The 21,297-nt window shown below is 33.5% G+C and overlaps 2 long non-coding RNA genes across 2 annotated transcripts in view; one reads left to right on the forward strand and one right to left on the reverse strand.

Annotated features, from left to right (window-relative positions):
• The window catches only part of LOC118206083 (uncharacterized), a 155,086-nt gene extending 153,423 nt beyond the window's left edge, over positions 1–1,663 (reverse strand). The window contains exon 1 of the long non-coding RNA XR_004761127.2: positions 992–1,663. This is a non-coding gene — a long non-coding RNA (uncharacterized LOC118206083). The remainder of the gene's footprint in view (positions 1–991) is intronic.
• Positions 1–21,297, forward strand: part of LOC118206069 (uncharacterized) — a 96,057-nt gene that overhangs the window by 26,366 nt on the left and 48,394 nt on the right. The window contains exon 2 of the long non-coding RNA XR_004761122.2: positions 8,759–8,849. This is a non-coding gene — a long non-coding RNA (uncharacterized LOC118206069). The remainder of the gene's footprint in view (positions 1–8,758; positions 8,850–21,297) is intronic.

Here is a 21,297-nt window from a genome sequence, read left to right on the forward strand (position 1 = left end):
ATGTCATGTATGCTTAGTAGTCAATAATGCTGTCATGTCATGCCTAAATTTTTAATTCAGTTTCAATGCACATGTATGTCCCCAAAATTTTCGGTTCAGTTTCCGTGTATATGTATGTAGCTGAGAGACAGACATTTTAATTAGCATGTCTGTTGTTATTTGTTGCATGAAACATTTCTGAAGATGACGAATACTTAGACTGAATTATTCACGTGCAGCGAAAGCTGCATTTAAAATTATTACATTTTTTCTGCATTATTGTGTATGCTGATTATAAAATGATATGTTTAAAAATGAAAGGCACCTTACACTACAATAACTAAAAGGTTTCCTTTGTAGGATGCTGCACTCTGGCAACGCTAAAAACTTTATTGTAAAAAATATTGCACAACTACAGAAATTAAACTAAATTTGATAGAATACTTTATAACCTGCATATATATTATTTTTCAAGTTTTATCACATTACAGCTTACATTTCTAACGTTCAACTTGACCTACACATTTCGGGACACGTTGAAAAGCCAGTTTTCTAGCTCTTCGAAAACATTCCCCAAACTTAATAATATCATGAACTGCTTTTTTGGCCATACACTCATCAGGATCATAAGCTCATCGACAAAATGTGCCTTAACAACTTGGCTACTGTTTTCACAGTAGCATTTGTGTGCTACTGTGTGTTTCACGGTGGCATCTTTTAAGCATTGTGCCTAATGCTTAAAAGTATGTTTAATGCCTCAGACTTTTACATAACGTATACTGACACACTAATCGTTTTTCATTACTTCTTGTTACATTTTATTGTTTCTATAGTTGAACTTCTGTCGCATCAGTTCTAAAGTAGACATTACTCAAATTTAAAATAATTTAAAATATAAGCATTTGCTTCGTGTGCGCACACAATTAGCAGAATTCTTTTGGTTGTTGACGTTACGAAGCGTAGGATTGATTATTTCAAAGGAAAGGGGAAAAAGTAAAGTCAAGTCACAAACCCAAATTAAGCATTCCTCCTATCACCAACCATCGTTGGCAAAATCGAAGAAAAGTCTGGATGGTGACCCTCAACCCTCCCGGTACTCCCTTTTTCCCTCGCACTTCTTCCAGAATTCTGTTAGTTCCGCCTTTGCAGCTCGACGCCTCCACGCAGAATCCTTGAATCCGATCCGAGCCCAGCGGCCATGACAGTTCGAGTTGTGACGTCACAGAATGCAACACCACCTACCTTCCCACTTCTCTGGCATCATTTTTGCGCGATGGATAGTGAGGAAAAAGGATGGATAGTCAGAGGAGAATGAATCGAGTTGGAAGGATGGGGATGGGAGGCTGGGAAGAAAGATCTCTGAGAAAAAGCGAAGCTAGGGGTACTGCTTATCTCCCTCGTCTGCCTTTTTCACATTCGAACGGTCCTCTCTCTCGCTTTCCTTAACCCCTCTCCTTACCACCTCCTTGAAAAGACCCACAGGGAAAAGGGGACATATGCGAGATGCAGTTACGCCTGACGATAAGCCTAAAAATAGGCTCTCTCCGAATTCTGGTTTGAAATGAAACAGCGCATGCGCTTTGGAAATCCGTTCTAATACTCTTGGGGGATTTTATATTCAGATCTACGTCACGGCGCTTTTGTCATGAGAAGACTCCAGGAAAATTTGTCTCTAAGCCTTCAGAAGATGACTAGAGATTTAAGATTGTTCTAATTTGGTTTGTATAGCAAACACATATTTGAAAGCAACATAAACAAAGCCTATATTTGAAAAACAGTAAATGCGAAGGTAATATCAGATAAGATACGACTATTCGTGAATTAATTTTTTAAATCTTAGGAAATTTGTGGTGCATTTCCTTTGTGTTTCCCGCCTGCTGTGGGATTGTAGTCATCTCGTTTTATTAGAAATGTAACCATACTAGTACCATTAATATTAAAACATTTGTTGGTTATGGCATTACCACTAAGTCTAGTATATGAATGAGATAATCCTAGTATTTTCGCTTGAAGCAGGAAAAACTGAGCAAGAAAATAAAATAATCCTTCTCTGTGACAATAGAAATCAAATTCTTATTCCCGAAAAATAAAAGCTGAAAGTCGTACAGTCATGTCATTTCACAGCAAAATAGAAATCACATTTCAAAACTACAATCTACCAGGGATTTAGGTGTGCTGTTTTTCAAGATGAAATCAAATTCTAATCAAAGTTATTACTTCAGTCTTTCTGAATTACATGTCATCGTAGAGCTCTGGTCTCCACTACAATCCTTAAAAAAAAAACATTCGTTAAAAAAATAACACCAGAAGTCGCTTAAATGCTCCACATGAAAACCTGAAGTTATCATCGGTTGAAAGTGGAAAAAAAAAAGTCCAAAGAAGGAACACATACACAACAAAGGAGAAGGATTCATGCAACTTTTTTCTATTCTATTTTGTGTCTTAATTTAGGCCTGCTATTGCATACAGTGCACTCTAGCTGCTGCTTTTCTTGAATGGATTGCTAATGTCACCAATAGCGTACAATTCACAGCAACAAAAATGGTTTAATTTATGGGTCTTTGGAGAAACGTTTCTATATAACCAAGTTCTGACAAAATCATGAGATCTGGCGATAGCTGAAAATGAGCTGAGATATTATTCTAAATTTCAAACTTTTAAAATATGATTTTATTAACAAAACATTAATTTAGAACAAAAAACTGCATCGAAATTTGGTGAAGATCAGCCATGGTTTTCCACTAAATAGCTTCAAGAATTAAAAAGTTTGGAAATCGCCGAGTTAGTTAAACCTCTGTATGTTTCAGCTCGCTGAGTATTTTAAACAAATATTTTTAGCACTCAAATTTTTTATACATAATTATAGGATTTCTATCTGCATGTTTTATTTTAAACATTAGCTAAAAATCAGAATCAATTCTATGTATGGAAATAATTTTAGATACCTCATTTAATAAAATCTTTGTGAATTATACATTTACAAACGACTCATTAAAGGACAAACATAATAAATATTCAAGAAAGAAGAGGAAATTTTAAATGACTCTTTCCTTAGGGAGCTTCAGCATCAACATATTTAACGAGAAATATCATGAGATATTATTGTAAATATATTAATCACTACAAAAATTGATTGGCTGTTTTTCCACTGTAAAGAGCATACTTTTATTACGAATGAGTTTAGAATTTATATTTGGATTGTTTATGTTTATATACCAATCTGGTAGAACTGGAAAAGGAAAAAAAGAAGAAGAAATAAAAAAAGTGGGAAAAGAATGCACAAGGACAAATCTGCCCTTATTTCTGATTAGCTTATATTCATAAAAGTTGACAGAATTATAAAAAATTCTCAAACTTAATTCATGAATAATATGCTAAAGACATTTTTTTAATTTAGTTATGTTAGCGGTAAAGGTACAAAATTCAGTACTATATAGAAATGTAGCTGCCAACTTTTATATGTATTATATGATAAGCTTCTTTTTTTCTAATATGTTGGTTGGTGTTGGTGTATTTAATTACGGCAAAGCACACTAGGGCTATCTGCCTAAGGGGAGGGATGCCTTCGTGGAGGACTTTCTGAGGGAAACGGGCTCGTATACACGTTACACATGGGGAAAACCACGAAAACACCCATGCAGCCAGCCCGTTCGCCGGATTCGAACCTCGGACCGAACTACCAGTGTTCAGCGACTTAACCGCTCGGCCGCTGGTGGGCCTTTTTTCTAATATGTCTCGATCGATCTACCGATCTTGAGGCACCGTTATACATTAAAACTTGTGCCTTGTGTGTGTTTCACTATTCAAATGTATGTAGACGCAAAACTGTAGCACAAGCAGAGTAGATACATTCGCTACATTTGATGGTGCTGGGGTACGTTACAGACTAACATGTTACCAAAAGTCTCTAGCTCAAAAGGTCAGACCAGTGTTTAGAGATATAACATCATTTTCTAACGCTTTTCTTTCACTATTAACTGAATTGGAAATTTTGCTCCAATATGTTTTACATTTAAATCTCTTTAAAAGTTAAAGGCAGGAAGTGCACAATAATGTTTTTTTAAAATAAAGAAATCTATCTTCAGTCTTAAATCACTTTTTTAATTTTTGTAACGCATTTCTTAATGTTCTAGTTACAATTCTGAAATTTTTGTAGGTGATCGGAAATATTTAGAAAGTGATTCAAACTGTTTTTTTACGATCTTTATTAGCATAGCAAACTTTATTCCGTATGCATTAGCGTTATTGATCATTTTGTTAATTGTCTTTTTTTCCCTTGCAATTCTAAATTTAAATCAGTTAATTTAAAATATGTAAGAAGCGCTAAATCGCTGAGCGAAGCTTCATCATTTAGGTTTGCACAATTTTGATCTTGTTCTTCAAGAAGAACTTTAACCTCAGTTAACAAATCACTAAATTGTTACAGTTGTTTACTTCTATTTAGCCATCTTGCATCGGTATGTAATAATAGTTCTGGCTGTCCTTCATTAAGCAGCATTTGAAAGTAACGTCGTTTGAGGTAACTTTGTAGAATAGAATTCACAATTTCGAACGCTATATTCATACTTATTTTACTATTGTTTTTGTATGTCCATCAATCTTTTACTGGCTAATACACGGGTACCTCTGAAATGTTTCAGCTTCAGCTAAATGGTAAAGCTAAACTTATAAATTTTAGTTGTGTTAAAAGTAGTTTCCTTCAACATAAATGCACTTTTATAGATGAATTTTGTAAAGACTGAATGCTTTAGACCATCCATTTCTTGAAATCGATGAAAACACACGCTTCTATAGCTTCATCAGTCTTATCTTCGGAACGAAAACGACGGTCACTTAAATTTTATTTAAGAATTTGGTTTAAAAAATAGCCAAAGGTCACACATAGCAAGACGAGAAGAATAGAAAGGATGCCTTATCACGTTGATGTATTTCTGTTCAAGAAACGTGACTGACAGTCTTGCTGAATTAGAACAGTGCTCCGCAACCGGTGTGCCATGAGTAGGATATAGGTGTGCCGCAATCAAATACATGTATTTGACATTTTGAATTTTTTATCATGTATTTAATACACAATGACAATTTTTTTCCTTGATAATGTCTATTTTAAATGTTTTTATATATTTCACTTGTGTGGTTGTGTGTGTGATTGTAAGTGTGTTAGCATTTGAATTTTTTTCTGCACTTCCTTGATAACTCGGAACTCTTTGGTGTGCCACGAAATTCCAGAAAGATTTTTTGTGTGTCGCAGGTGAGAAAAGGTTGCGGAGCACTGAATTAGAAGATGCTAAAAGGCTTTAACCAGTCCCGCACTTCTGAAGAAAAACGGCATATATTACTTTTTTTTAAAAATTTCTAGTTGTCTTTTCACCATTGTTGGTTGGGAGTCATCTTCAAAGATCTCTGTTTTACTTTCTTGACGTGTTGGAATGTCAAAAATGGTATGCACGTTTCATCACCCATTAAAATTTTAAAAATAACGCCATGTTCACCATCGTCATGTAATTTCAAGGTTTCTTTACGGTTCTGATACACTGTGTTATTTTTAATACTGTTAACATATGGAGACTCAACGACACACTCATTTTTCCATACGCATTTCTTCATAAATACGTAATTTTATAAACAACTGGTGATCCGGTGCAAAGTTCTTTCTATATTATTTGGTAGGTAGAGCGATTATAGTTAACGAATATTTTTCATATCGCCGACACATTTTCTGGGACACATTTCACGACTGACTTATCGGCCATTCTTCGTATAGAATGCCTTTCATATAAAATTTACTAAACATAAGCTTAAAGTTTTAGTTCAAATGTTTAAGCTATTAGTTCTTAAAAGAGTTTATGACCCTTTTAGACTGCTCTTGCAAGGTACGAAATTAAAGTTCGGTAACGAAGTTTTTGTGTTATCAAACATGGGATTGAGACAAGTAAATAATAAACATGGAATTAAGACATAGAGACATGGACTATAATAAATATGGAATTAAGACATAGAGACATGAACTATAATGAACGTGGATTAAGATATCGAAGCGAGGGCCATAGTAGGCATGGTACTAAGAGATTGAGACATTTCTGTTATTAGTATTTTATGAATGCAATTACTAATACAAAAGACATGCTAATAATTATGAGACTTATAACATTTTATGTTTGGCATAAGAGAAGAAGATTGCTCAAGTTAGACAAAATAAGATATATTAATAGGATAAATTTTGAACAATTTGCTCATAAGTTCCATAATATGAATTAGTATAATATGAATAATAGTTTTAAAAATGATAACTAAATGTTAATATTCTTATTGATTACTAGTTATAACTCATTATTGTCTTCGATATTAAAAAATATGTTTGTTAATTCATAAAAGTTTCCCAAACATGAAAATGAAATCTTATTATTTTCACATAAAATCTTTAAAAATGCCAGAAAAAGTACTAACGCACATATAAACTGCCTAGCGTTAGATAGTGGGAATATTAATTAATTGTGAATAGGTTAACGTGTTTTTGAAATACATAATCATTTGTTTAATATGTTAAATGCATTATAGCTCAGTGTTTTCTCATAATTTTGAAATTGCTGTAACTATCCTGTAAAGAAGTAGTTGACATCTGTTCACAGAACCCGTACATTAGATTTCAGAGCATGCATAATCTGCGGTCACCTTTAGATGATGTGTATATATTACACAAATTTTGATTCTATAATTAAATTTTATATGAAATTAACTTGAATAAACATATAAACTTGTTCCAGTTTTCTTTAAACATCATATAGTATTAAGCTTAAAGAAAACTAATTTATAAAATGGTCACTCTGATAAAACATTAATATTAGAATCGATTGTAGTTTAGTATGTCTCTTTTCCGCTTCACACTGCATTACGTTATACTACTACAACACAAATCATCCACTCATCCTGATACCCAATCAATGGCCGAGTTGTGAAGATAGTTTATCACTGATAATTCGACCTCGGTTCGAGCCCAGTCCCATGGGCTGACTGCATGATTAATTTTGAGGTTTTTCAAATGTGTAACATGAATACCATCCAGTTTCTCATAAGACGTCCGGCATTCATTACCTTAGGTAGATAGCCCATGTGTGCTTTGCCATATTAAAATAACCTAACCTAATAACTCATTATGATAAACTGCCAGTTTTTAGAGCCATAACCACTGTTTAGTCATTTGATCACAAGATTCTTTAATTTATCTTTCACATAATAGCCATGAACTGCTTATCAAATGTAACAATGTACAAAATGTAGAAGTATTTTTTTTTTTCAAATTTCTAATAGCAGATTACAAAGCTGTAGACAGAAGCAATTATGAAGGACAAGAAAACTAAAAATAGTATAATTTATAAACAGTATAATCTATAAATAAACAGTATAATCTATAAATAAACAGTATAATCTATAAATAAACAGTATAATCTATAAATAAACAGTATAATCTATAAATAAACAGTATAATCTATAAATCTATATAAGTTTATCTATTTTGTGTCTCTCCTCACAATTTCTCTCTCACAGTGATCCAGTATTAAACGCAGGGCGACAACTCAGATATGGGGCATCCATTTCCTTATGGAGGTTGCTTATTATAAATCGAGCTTGGAACAATATTCATTCGATGCAGATGTTTTGAAAGACAATCATAGCTAGTAAAAAGAAGAAAGATAGATAGAGATTTATTTCTGGGCCATAAAGGAATGTCAAAAATTCTGTTAATCTATACTTTATGGCTGTTTCTTTTAGTAAAGTCTATCCAAAAAGCTTCTCTGTTGTAATTTTTTATTGCTCTTTAGGCAGTGTAAAAAGGATGTGGTAATCAGTTATTTGGAATATATTGATCCCTTTCTTTGCCAACAAATCTGCCTTTTCATTTCGGCCACACACGGAAGGCCACAGTGTGATAGCGTAAACTGCATGGTAAATTATTTGATATAGTTGTTTAATAACTGTTAACATTTCAAAACATCAAAAGATATTGGTGATTCAAAAGAAGAAATGGCTAGAAGAGCAGCTTTAGAATCAGAGATTATGACAAACTTTGCAACGTGTTCAACGTGACTCTGGAGTTGGGATAAGGCATGGCCATAATTTCAGCATTAAAAGTAGTCCTTTCCTTCCAACAGGACTGTAAAATGAAAAACCTTCAAAAGACGCCAGCGCCTCCATTAATACTGTTAGCCAACTTTAAGCCATCTGTAAACATAACAGTATAATCTACATAATAAACATGTAGCCATTCACTACGGAAGAAAATATAAAGAGGAATATTAAATATATAATTTCGGAATATAAAGTATTAATGGTTTCCAAAGACATAGATTCTATGTTTGGAGTTTTAAAATTTAGATTAGATTTTAAAATTTAGAAGTAATGTACCTGTGTAATTTAGCGTGGAATATATATACATATATAAGTACACTGCTAATCAGTACAAAAAAACTGAATTAGTATTATCTTCATAAATGTAAACAATGAAGTATTTATAAATATTGTTTATAGTGCGAAAAGTGTTTGTAAGTATTGTTATAGTGCAAAATGTGATTTCTGATATAATGTATGAAACTTATTTATTTTTATAAATATTTCCACCTTCTGTTCAAATAATAAAAAAATTTCATAACTCCACAAATTATATATCTCATTTACGGAAATATGCGTAACCATTAGTCATGCATTACTTTATATCTTTTATATTGAATAACTGACAATACCATATTTAAAATCATTTTCATGTGTGTTTTGTATTTTATGACAGAATGAAGAGATAATACTCAGTGAAGAGAAGAGCTAACCCCTCGGAATGCATCTACAAATAGGCTCTTGTATAATTTGGAGTACACATAAAGGTAATTAAAATATTACTTTGAAAATAGACAGATGTTTTGGTATAAAATGTTTGATTATTCCAGCTGTATCTAATCCTTCACATCGGGAATTTTGCTGAATGAAAATATGTAACTTTTACTAGAAACTTCATTTTATACCAATAATTGCGGAAAAGTAAAATGTACTATGGCGAGTGACTACTATTATCTGTTTTAAAATTCAAAAGTAATTTCTTTAAAGCTATTCTTTTATTTTTCATATCAATATAAAGCTCATTTAGGAGATAACAGATATTATTGATTTAATGTTCCTAAATTATTCGAGGGACTTTTGCGCGGAATAATAGTACACCAATGTAATTTTATTGCGTTTCAATGATATATCCTTTGTAATAAACATCAGATTCACTAGACTGGAAATTAAAAAATCTAGGAAAGCATTCATAGATAGAATAATATAAAAAATATGTTTTTTATGCTGAGAGCGTTAAACACGTAAATCCATCTACGAATTGAAGTACATTTTTTGCTTAACAACATACGTCATTAATTAATACACTAGCTGCAGAAGTGAATACAGCAAATTAATTCGCGAAACTGATACAACGCCTAATAGATTGTCTTAGAATCTCTTTTCATTTACTTACCTAGTTTTAAATTTAAACATAATGCTATGAAAAAATAATTTCCATGGCAATGAAACAAAACTGAGTACCATTTGCCTGCTTCAAATTTATAGTACTAATATGAGGGTAAAATAATTGGCGGCTTTAAATAGTAATATGTGAAATATAGCCTATACTTCTAGTGCTCGAATATTCTTCTCTCATTTCTGAGAGAAATGAGAGAAGAATAGTGAAAACAACATAACATAAATTTAAATGGTAGTTCGCCCCCCCCTTTTTTTTTAATCGTAAGGATTGTAAATAATTGTTTCAAATTTAATAGTACCTAAGTACATTAAAATGTGTAAATGGTAACTATAAAACAAATGCATACATGGTAAAACCTAGAAGACCGGTTCGTTAGTTCAATGGTATTTTATGCAAGTTTTGACAAAGACACTTTTCTGAGTCTGTGAAAGCTGATATTTTCTGTCACAGTCAATGTAATTTTATTTAACAATATGTTTCGAAGTCTTGTCCGTACGCTGTATGGCAAGCATGATTAGTTATATGTCATTTTGCTGACATACATTTTCTTGCCTTCACTTTTGTGACGTCAAGCTTATTCCATCTATTCTAACCTCCTTGACTATAACCGGCGTACCGCCTTGCAGATTTTTTCCACCGAATATTATCACCCTTTATTATATATTTAAAGAAATGAAAAAATGAAGAATCTGTATAAATGTATGCAGACTTCTTGCATTGTGATTAAACTACGGTACCTAGATCCATCAAATTTTGAATAACTTAATTCTCCACCCGAACATGGGCACCTGGAAGCCTGAATTTTGAATTTCGAATTTATTTTATTAACTATTTTATATTTTGTAAAAAATTAACAAATAAATTTTCGATTAACAGAATTAACTATTTAAAAGCGAGCAGTTGAACCGCTGTACGAAAAAAAAAAAATTATCTCCAGTAAAGGACAGGGCTAAGTGTGGGAAGCACCAACATATCGCCATTGACAGAACTGGTGTCGCTCCTTCACACTAACCGTCTTGAGAAGAACACCTCCACAGGGTGTACTTACGCCACGCATCGGTGTTAACTGAAACGTTATCATCAAGGCATTGAGAACTTGTGGGCCGAAAGATATAGTTGCCGGTGACAATGACATTACAATACCATACATTACAGTTGATGGTGAAATATAGTGATATTAATGGGATGTTTTTGGGATAGTGTAGCAGTTTGTAGATGGTTCACAGTTCATTGATAGTTCATGAAAAGTTCATGGATTGAGTCAGAGTTCATACATACAATAGAGTTCACCAGTTCCAGTTATTCCATTTTTGATGTGCATAACTGTGGTCGTATTGTCTAGGTGCTAAATCCTTGCTACACTACGATAATCTATTGCAATGACTGTAAAGGCATCCTCATTGAAAAACTGGCTTTTGTGCCGAGAAGAAGAAGCACTTATAACAGTTATGGTGCACACATTTCCAAGCCGTGACGATGGAGTATATCAATTATCTTTTTGATACTATTGTGGATTTTCCAGTGCTTTATCAGGAAGCGTTTGAAGTCTGTTCCTGGTGCTGTGGGATGGCGGATATGATGGTCTGCTGTTATTGGGCATTGGAATAAGTAATGGTCTGGATCACCCGGATTGCTACAAACGCATATTTCACTCTCTGAAAGGTTTCGTTCATAGAAGTACTTTGGGTACGGTCCATGATCAGAGATATATTGAGAGAGATAATAATTATAAATGGTGCGCTCAGTATCGACACATGGGAGAAGTGAATGGGTCCTTCTGCCTTGAGGTCCTTGGTCCCATTGTCTCTGTCACTCTTCTTTGGCCATCACATTTAGCGTAAACATCAGTGTGGAGCGTGGCAATGGGATCTGGATAGTAGTGCCTAGATGTTCGAGGGCTGCCTATTTTTTATCTCCAGCGTGCGAGTCTGTCTATAGGAAATTCTAAAGATATGCTGTTTCTAAATATTTTGCGATTTTGCTTTAGGATTGAAATTTGTGTGGCGTAACGGCCAAGAACGTGATATTTAATAAAAAAGTTAACACACAAATTGTTAATAGTAAAAAGATAAAAAAGGAGTTTTGTAAAGCCATCTTAGTAATTGATATGATAAGCTGAGTAAAGACTGAAAAAAACAGAAAAATGTATGCGAACACTTGACACTGTATCGGGAATTCTAAATAATACCGCTATGCTGTTAAAATTTTTGTAAATTTACCGTTGAATTGCATATGGCTTAAGTGAGTAGGAAATGATGCATAATAATAAAAATGAAAAAAAAAAAAAAAAAAAAAAAAAAAAAGGGTTTACTAGGAGTGTAACAGCAGGCTAGAATCTCAGTGAGAGAGCAAAAACTTCAAAAAGTAATTTTTGGCAATCATTAAAAATCTGAATTTCTTTTTTACTTATACTTTTGAAAATACGAATTAAAGATGTCTAGAAATTTAAGTTTCATTAAATTAATAGCTTTAAGCAGTTTTAGTTAAAAGTATGAAGATAATGAATTTCTTTCACTGCCACATTTTTTTTTTCTTATAACTCTTTTATGCGGCTGGCAGAACCAGCGACTAGGTTTCAAAGAAATAATATAACGAAAATAATATATATATATTGGCAATCCCTAACACTTTTATCAAGAATTATAAAGACATTCTCTTTTTAACATTTTATGATTATGCTGCTGAACTTTATGTGGCATAAGTGCGAAGAAAGCGATGCTTAGAGCTAAAGAGAAAAAAAAAAAAAAAGTTATCAGGAATGAATTCAAGAGCAGATTAGTACACTGCGATGCTCAGCGAAAGCGTAAGAAACCTAAGCGAATCCTCCGGTGCGATGTTAAATATGAATTTTTTCAGATTTCCTTTCTTTTTTTTCATTAACTTCTTTTAAAAATAATAAATCACTATAACATTTTGAGACAATAATTTGAAAAGTGATTCGGGCACACAAATAGTACTCACAAAAAGTGAGTTTCCAGCACGTTTGGTGCTAATATATATATATATATATATATATATTAGCACCAAACGTGCTAGAAATATATATATATATATAGAGAGAGAGAGAGAGACGCGAGAGAATTTATATATATATATCTATATATATATATATATAAATTCTCTCGCGTCTATTTCATTCCCCAAAATTTGTTCTTAGTACTTATTTTTGTACAGATTAAATTACTATTTATTTTAACGAACCTACTGCATTAAAAAAATTCTGTATTTTTATCAGAATATCGAACACTGCTGAAGGGCATGTGAATATTTCTATCCTGATACGTCGTGGCCCACTTCTGAAAGGACTGTACGAGTTCCCATTTCAAGTCGCAAACGAAGTGGTTTTTAAAGGGTTAATCCCACAATGGTGACGTGAAAGTCGGGGCAAGGGTAAAATCAGCGGAAGTGAGGGTAGTAAAGGGGCGAGTGAGGGGCCTTTCCAGGGGCTGTAACGGAAAGGGGTAGAGTTTTCAATGGGTTATCTCTCTTTTTTATTTTTTAGAAAGGGTGAATGACCGAATGAAACCCCAGGTGGGGACGGGAGGGAAAGGGGTACTACTAGGGAGAAATGTTTTACGTCACGAGTTTTTCCGAAACCGTGACCTTCATTTTGACAAAGCAATGTGTACAATTTTATAATTTTGGCAGGCATTTTATATTCTCCTAAATTTACATGCTGAAAGAAATATACAGTCACACCTTGACATTACGACACGACACCTAGAATTGATTAAAAGGCAACGCACGAAGTGGAGTGAGTACTAAAATGATTTAAAAAGCTTTTTAATGTATCACTGAGATGTTTTTGGTTAAATATAGAATTTCCAGAAAAAGAATGAAATAGAGTGAACCCTCTGCAAAAGAATCATTACGGTTTCTGTCGTTTTTGTCTTCTTTGGATGTGGTTACATTAAAGGAGATGTCTGTTGGTGATGGTGAGCATTTGTTTTCATAGTGAGTTTACCCTATTCAAAGTGCTTGGAGTCTATGTAAAAAATATATGTATTGTTTTATTAATATAATTATTCTAATAAAATTGCAAATTATTCGTAAAAATAAGTGGCGACTAATACACGAAAAATTGTTATACTTAATTTTCTGAAAGCAAATTTTAAAATATAGGAAACCGATCTTATGTGTAAGCAATCATATCTGTGTATTTGATCTTATATGAAAAAAACATTAGAAAATTCTTGCGATAATTATTTCTAAGTTTACTAACAGTTTGTGTAAGTTAAATTCCTCTTCTTAGCTCATTACGATATTTGCTAAGACTAGAAAGTTTGTGAAAATTGAAGGGCAAGTGGCATTAGACCGTTAATCTTAACAGTTAGCCTAATGGAACTTGAGCCACAGTGCTGCCATTTTGCCTGCGTAATTCGCATCTAGTAATTGTAAAGGAGTTACTGAGAGGTATTGGTTGTGCTTTTTAATTTGATAAGAAGTTAAGGAGAGGTATTGGTTGTGCTTTTTAAATTGGTAAGAAGTCAGTGGAAGGCTAATAAAAATCCGCGTTGATTTTGAGTTGCATATTGTGTTTATAATTAAATAGCATAAGGGGGCCATAACTCGTCATTTTTTAAAATAACCTTTATGGATAGCAATTAGATGGTAAAGTTAAGCTATTTCGCATAGTAGAAGCTCTAATCTTATATTGTTAATTTTGTTTAGAAAATCCAAAAGCACTTACTGCTTAAATGCAGAAACGTTTTTATAGACATCTTAATATAAGATTAATCACATATAATTAAAAATAAAAAACCACGCGAATAATTACACCAGACTGTTAACTACCATTTACTGCAGACAGAGAAATAAAGCCTTGGAGCACACAAACGTTAATTTGTTATCCCCTGGGCATACAGAAAGTAAAAAAAAAAGTATAAACAATTTAGAAATGTGAAGTATCATTTAACAATATCAGCATCATACAGTGAATCAAATTTGGATAGTAAATTTCATCATGCTAAATTAGTGGTGAATTACTGTTTTCTTCAAACTTAACTAAGTTGCAACTGTAAGAATTGAAAATAAAATATTTTAGTTAGTAAATGAAATTAACATATTGGTGTTCACTTTAATACATACCTTGTTGGAAAATGAAATCCCAACACCAAGCAAGAGTTTTGCTAGATAAACATAACTTGGTAGGCCTGTTACACATCTGAAGGATGACGTCTATTCGGATTTCGCACAGGATGAATAAGTGTGCTCTAGTAACCTTACTAAGATCATGCAAATCCAATTTGCTTTTAATACGCGATGATTCATCTTCCGCACTGGTTGTTGTAAGTGAAATTTGAGACAAAAGGACAGTATTAGCAGATTACTACGTTTGAGCGATGTATAACACGCGATGTATCGTTTGAACGATGTATAACAGAGCTACGAGAAGGTGGATTTTCTTTTCGCGGTATTGCAGGAAGACTTGTCAGGGATATATTCACTATGCATGCGTATTTGCAGCAGTGATCATTGGAAGGTGCTGTCTCAAGAAGACTGGTGTGCGGCAGCACTCGTGCCACCACTCAAAGGAAAGACCGCCGTATTTTCTGTGGAATATCTATGGTGCATCAGATATTCCGCATAAATCTGATGATGAAAATGTGATGCCCACTATTTGTGGTGCATCACTTTACATCTGCAACAGACATTCGAACTCCTGTTGGCACTAGAGTAACACAGCAAAAGATAACAAATCGAGGGACAACTCCGAGCCAGATGCCCCATAGCGGTCCTACTATCAGTTCCAAATTAGCGCCATATGCGACTTAGTGGTTTAAACCGCACGGCTGGCTTCCACCTCGGATATATCTAGGTATACCCCTACGGAATTGAGTACCAACCCAGCAGGGAGATGCCAAAGAGGACCATCCCACGGTAACACAACTCCGTGGAGACGGCAAATTTAATGTTCTATTTCTGAAAAAACAAAGGGGGGGTTCACAACATGGGCACGGTTACGGGACCCTTGAAGAGTTGCTAACATTCTATTGTCATACTGCATAAATCAAGTAATAGGGTATTACAACTGACTATGAAAATACCTACACTGTTGTTGCATTACATATGATTAAGAGATACAAGTGTGTAGATTTACAAAGTTAATAATACACATTCATAGGATATTCGTACGATTATATATATATAAATTCAAACAATACATAGAGAAATGCTAGTGGTTACCACCAACAGGGTACAGGCAGAACAGTGTAGGAGCTTTACGAGTATACATTAGTTGAGAGTTATGTACTGTGTGCTGTAGTTCATGTGCTAGTGCACACCTCCTTATTCATCCTGTGCGAAATCCGAATAGACGTCAGATGTCTAAACAGGAAGTTATGTTTATCTAGCACAACTCTTGCTTGGTGTTGGGATTTCATTTTCCAACAAGGTATGTATTAAAGTGAACACCAATATGTTAAAGATGGTGCATTGCAACGTAACTACCAGTTGACAATAAGAAGTAAGTAGCCGTGTGGTAGCTGATGTCTCTAATTAGTAAGATTTGATGAAGTTAGTGTTGGCCATAGTCACTGAGATACGATGTGTCCAGCCAGCAAATGTCTGCCGGTGTGTATACACTGAGCCCTAAGGGCTTTCAAGGGGGACCACTATGGTCGTTACTGCAAATTTGCACACCTGTTGCTGGGCTCTGCCCTGTAGATTATTACGCATTGATCTCTTAAAGCCTTGATCTTTAGCTGGTTCGTCTCTTTGTAGTCTGGAACCATTGGGCCAGTAATTGTCATTAGGCTTTTTGAGCCTGTATTGGGCTCTGAGGGTGCATGAAAAGAAAAGATGGTCAGTGTCACCTACCTCACCACATTCGCAGGTGTCATTATTTACGAATTCAAAGCGAAATTTGTACTTGAGGAATGTGTGACGTAGACACGTTGGACCTACACCAGGAATTATGGTCTGAAGAGCAATTTTCTATCACAGCATGCAGCACTTTCATTGTTATCCAACATTCCTTGACAGCAAATTTGTTAAAACGCAATAATACGCCGAATAAATACTAATTCATTCGGCAAATCATTTTTGCGGTTTTGCAGCTGAGGCTGGTGATTTGGTAAAAACCATCGAAAATAGTCCTGCGAAAATTTTGAAAATTTAACTCTGATTTTTGTTGTTTGACTTCTGAATTAGCAAATTTGTTCTTCAGAGTGTTAACTGCATTGATTGTACTGCCGTACTTGAGCAACATTCCAGAGAACCTTTTGCAACAGAATAACGCTTATTCCTACCACTGCTATCATCCAACATGCTCTATAGAGCGTCGATATGCTGCCTTGTCCTGCGAGATCACTCGATCTTCGTTTGATCTAGTACGTATGGGCATGATTGAACCACAAATTCAACGTCCTCCACAATCAACTCGGATCATTGTTGATTTGAGTCACTAAGTGCTACAGGCATGGAACTCCATCATGGCCTTTATTTAAACTTCTCTTGTTCTGATTAGTTATCATCTTTGGAACTAAATAAAAGTCTAATTATTATTATGTCAGTCAGTTATAATTCAAATTAGTCAGTTATAATTCAAAAGTAAAATTAACTAAAATGTTTATCAGAAGTGCATCTTGTAGTATAACTTAAAATAAAAAAAATTACTATCCATTGATACTTGTGGGTTTTCAATAACTTAAGTATTTAAAGTAGTAAAATATAGTTCAGTTACCATCTCGGTTCCGTCGGTAGGGTTTCTAACCTTACATGCTAACATATATAAAACTCACTAAACAGTTCATAGGCTAGCTTGGGGAGCATTTCTTTCTTAAGATAAATAGCAGTAATAAGTGTTTATCGCAGCACTCTTTCGAAACTACAAATTCGATCCTTATTTTAACTCAAAATAATTTGCATTCTAATAAAGGGTAATGGAAAAAAACAGAAATTACAGAAAAGAATTAAGATAAAAATAATATGTTAGTTAAAATAAACCTTGTAACTTCAATAAAAAGTTAAATGGATTCATAAGGAATTTAAGTTGGAAACATGTACAACCGAATCAGACCAGTCTACAATCGTACTTTTATATGAATACTTTCTTTTGTTTTCCTTTCGAAAGGTATAATTAAACATAGAAGGAGTGAACTTCTGTAACCTTGAAAGCAACATAGATGCAGTGAACTTCTGTAACTTTGAAAGCAACATAGATGTAGTGAACTTCTGTAACCTTGAAAGCCAATTTAAGTTACCAGGGGTGCATATTATATTGTATATATCAAGTATTTTGAAATAGATCCTGGTATAGTTATTATCGGTTATTTCAACACTGCGGTGGTTCAAAGGTATAGAATTCAAAGGTAAGAATAAACAAAAGAATTCAAAATACCATTTTTAAATACATATATATGTTCTTGTCTTTAGAGGATGAAACTCAATGCGATTAATGAGAATATCGCTGGAGCTCAAAGAACAAGCTAACCAAAGGCAGTGATGATGTTGATACTTAAGTCCTGAATGTAATTTTAAGATTATTAAAATATGGAAATATGAATGCATTTGGAAATTCGCCGTCAATAATAATACGAGTTTAGCCTTGACATGGACCACTAAAAAATTAGCTCACGGGCTACATAAAATCCACACCCCACAGCACATCAATCATTGCTTAGAGGTAATGGTGACTGTAACTTTTATTCTGTACATGTGTGCATTAATTTTTAAGTTTCTGAAACCAAAAAACTTAAATAAATGCGTTCTTTAAAAGTATTTTCTTCAGTACAGCTGCATGACGTATTATACAAGACTTAACGATAATGAAAGCCTCAATTCTTCATTATAATTCTTGCAAATTAGCTAATTTTTGCTGCATTAAAAGCAAAAATTAATGAATTATTTACTCTGTCAGTATTTGCTACTTTTGAAATAATAATTCTAGCAAAAAAAAAAAAAAAAAAAAAAAAATACTGAATGATTTACAGCAGGAAAGAAAAAAATAATGCTTTCCTCTTCTTATTATACATCAGAGAGTTACCCGCTTTTTAAGGAACAGGCAAGATATATTCGAAACATTTCTGTCGCCCAGTGTTTGTAGTGAAGAAAAACGCCGGTTGCTTACACGCTTTCTAAATGTATTTTTCATGAGCTGTGCATTTAATGCGTTTAAAAAGGGCTCTGCGAACGATATGCAGCATTAAACACTCTTTTGCTCAGCCCCCCTTTTCCTTTCGCAGTGATCGAGGGGTAGTTTTTGCTATTAAGGAAATTTTAGAATGATGAAGAACTGATGATCTTTGAATTGTAATAACCGAACAAAACTCGGATCATTTCGGGAAAATGGTATACATAACTTGAAAAATCGTTGAAATTTTTCGCTACAAACCTATTAGGAATATGATGGATATTTAATACACTGCCAACACAGCGATTAAATTTAATATTATTCTCACAGCTTGTAGTTAAGGAACATTACACTTTTTGCCCGTTTTTCTTTCCAATTTTTTACAACACTCAGAATACTTCTCTAGATATTTATTCTCTAATAATTAGGAAAATCCAACCTTATAGTAGAGGTTTTTTTTAATTTAGAATTTTTATGTATTTCAAGAAAGATTCTTTAGCCTATGAATAGTCACCGGCATTCCACTGCAAGATCTTCCTTGTTTGCAATGAAATTATAAATTCGAAGAAGAAGAGAGAAGCGGCACCGCAGTGGCAAATTTAATTTTAATTAGGATATACTACGAAGAGGTATGCCATATTATCCACCACCAGTTTTGATGATGAACGTAAAGCAATTCATGCGGTCTTGCAACAGCTTTTCTGCAGTAAAGTCTCCTTCACCAAAGTGGTTATCCTCTCGACTTCTAGACCTGTCCTTTAGATTATTGTCAGTAACAGTACTTGCGACTCGAAACATTTTATAAAGGAGTAAATCTTGTGAATTGTCTTGCCAGTTTTATAGCGTTACAGTAATGCTTGCTTATTGCGAAGTAGAGGGAAATAAGAGCGCAGATTTCCTAGCAAAGAATGGGAGGACTGTCTTTCAGGATCTTTCATTCCGCAAAGAGACTGATGGAATTCAGCAAGAATCATGATTCAACTTTCTGCGTAGAATCTAAGGGAAGAGTTTAGCAATAGCTCCTGGATAAAGGGTACATTGTCCCAGATTCTCCTCGTGTAGTAACAATGGTGTCGTTACAGGACACCATAATCTCACTTGTTTTACATTTGACTGAGGAATTCCCCAGTGTATTCTCTTTGTAGCTCTGAACAATCTATGGATTGAGAACATTTAAACAAATGTTCTCCATTTCTGGTTTTAATTCTGTAACCTTGCGGTATCGGTGGCAAAACGGCTGATAGCTTCAGCGCCAAAAGCTAGGCATTGTAAGTAAATAAATAATGATATTTCATACGATAATCTAATTCCGGTGTCTTTTCAGTAAGAGTTTCGTTCCTTGAAATTAAGAAGCTTTTATTGAAATCAGCGCCAATATAAGGTTGAATTTTTCCTAGATCATAAACATCTTTAAAAATAAATCAGAAATTAAAAAAAATGTACATTTTTGCATAACAAAACGCATATATAGTTTTAATCTCCATCCTTTAGATTCCATTACATTGATTGAAGTCATAGTACATTGATTGAAGTTATAGTATTAAGATTCCATTGCACTGATTAGCTTGATTTTTATTCTTCAAATTGCATTTGCTTATACTGGCTATCATCTTTTTTAGATTTCATATTATTGGTTATACTGATTGTCATTCTTCAGAATGCGCTGCGTTGATTATAATTAGAAGTATCCATCCGTCAGTTCCTTGCTTAGATTGCACTGAAACATTTTTTATTTCACAGTTATGTAGAAAAAGAAAAGAACGAAAAATAGAATATCAAGAAATTTCAAAATGAATTGAAGAACTGCATTGTTACATTCACCAACACAGCTGCTGGAAAATGTCTACCTCTTTTATTTGAGCCGTTTACAATCTCATTGTTAGAATAAATAAAAACAAAAACGAATCGCAGAATCCATGAGAAAAAAAAAACGAGAGGCTAGAGACGTAGTAAAGGCTTGTTTTACGTCTTCCTGGGGACATAAAACCGGGGCTAAAGGGACAGCGACATAAAAATCAAGGACTCTAAGAATAGGAATGACTCCTCTTTTGCATTGGAAAAGTCAGCCTAGTTAAGGGGATTGAATAGACGTAAAAAACTGAAGTTTTTTAGCTCGATTTTATGGCTTACGAAAGAGGATCAAATTTATTCTTTTCATGAAAAATCGTAAAATTTTCCTGAATGCTAAAATTTGGCTGATGAACTAGTTTAAGTTTATATTTTTATGTTATGTTGATTTGTTTCGATTTCATAAAATCCCTCCAGTATGGCTATAAACATTTTGGAGTTGATTTGTTTATAAAAAATTAAAATCAATTCTTGAAACAAGAGTTTAATTTTCCGTAAGTGTTCTCCATCGTAAAATTTAAGTCAAAAAATATTGTGCAGTGCTCCAACAAAACGAGCTTTATATTGCATCATATTTATCTAGAGACTTTATGTTGTGCTTGAACATTTTACAGCTTAATAAGGGTAAGAAAGTTTATATTGTATTTTTTGTACCTTATACACCTTCCTTAAAATTTCCTACAGCTTATAATATTTACATTTTCGGCAGGGCAATTTTTTAAAAAAATAATGACTTCATATTTGCAATTTATTTCTGTTCCATTGCCTTAATAAGAATAATAAAATATTACTTTCCTCTGTTTGTATGACACCTTATAAAGCTTATAAAACCTTGAAATTTATATGAAAAAATAGTTAACTGTATCTTCCTAAGAATGGGAAATAACATATGTTA

The sequence above is a fragment of the Stegodyphus dumicola genome, chromosome 8 (genome assembly GCF_044657685.1).
Source record: "Stegodyphus dumicola isolate Sdum_Otavi_A_Nest chromosome 8, ASM4465768v1".
NCBI classification, from domain to species: domain Eukaryota; kingdom Metazoa; phylum Arthropoda; class Arachnida; order Araneae; family Eresidae; genus Stegodyphus; species Stegodyphus dumicola.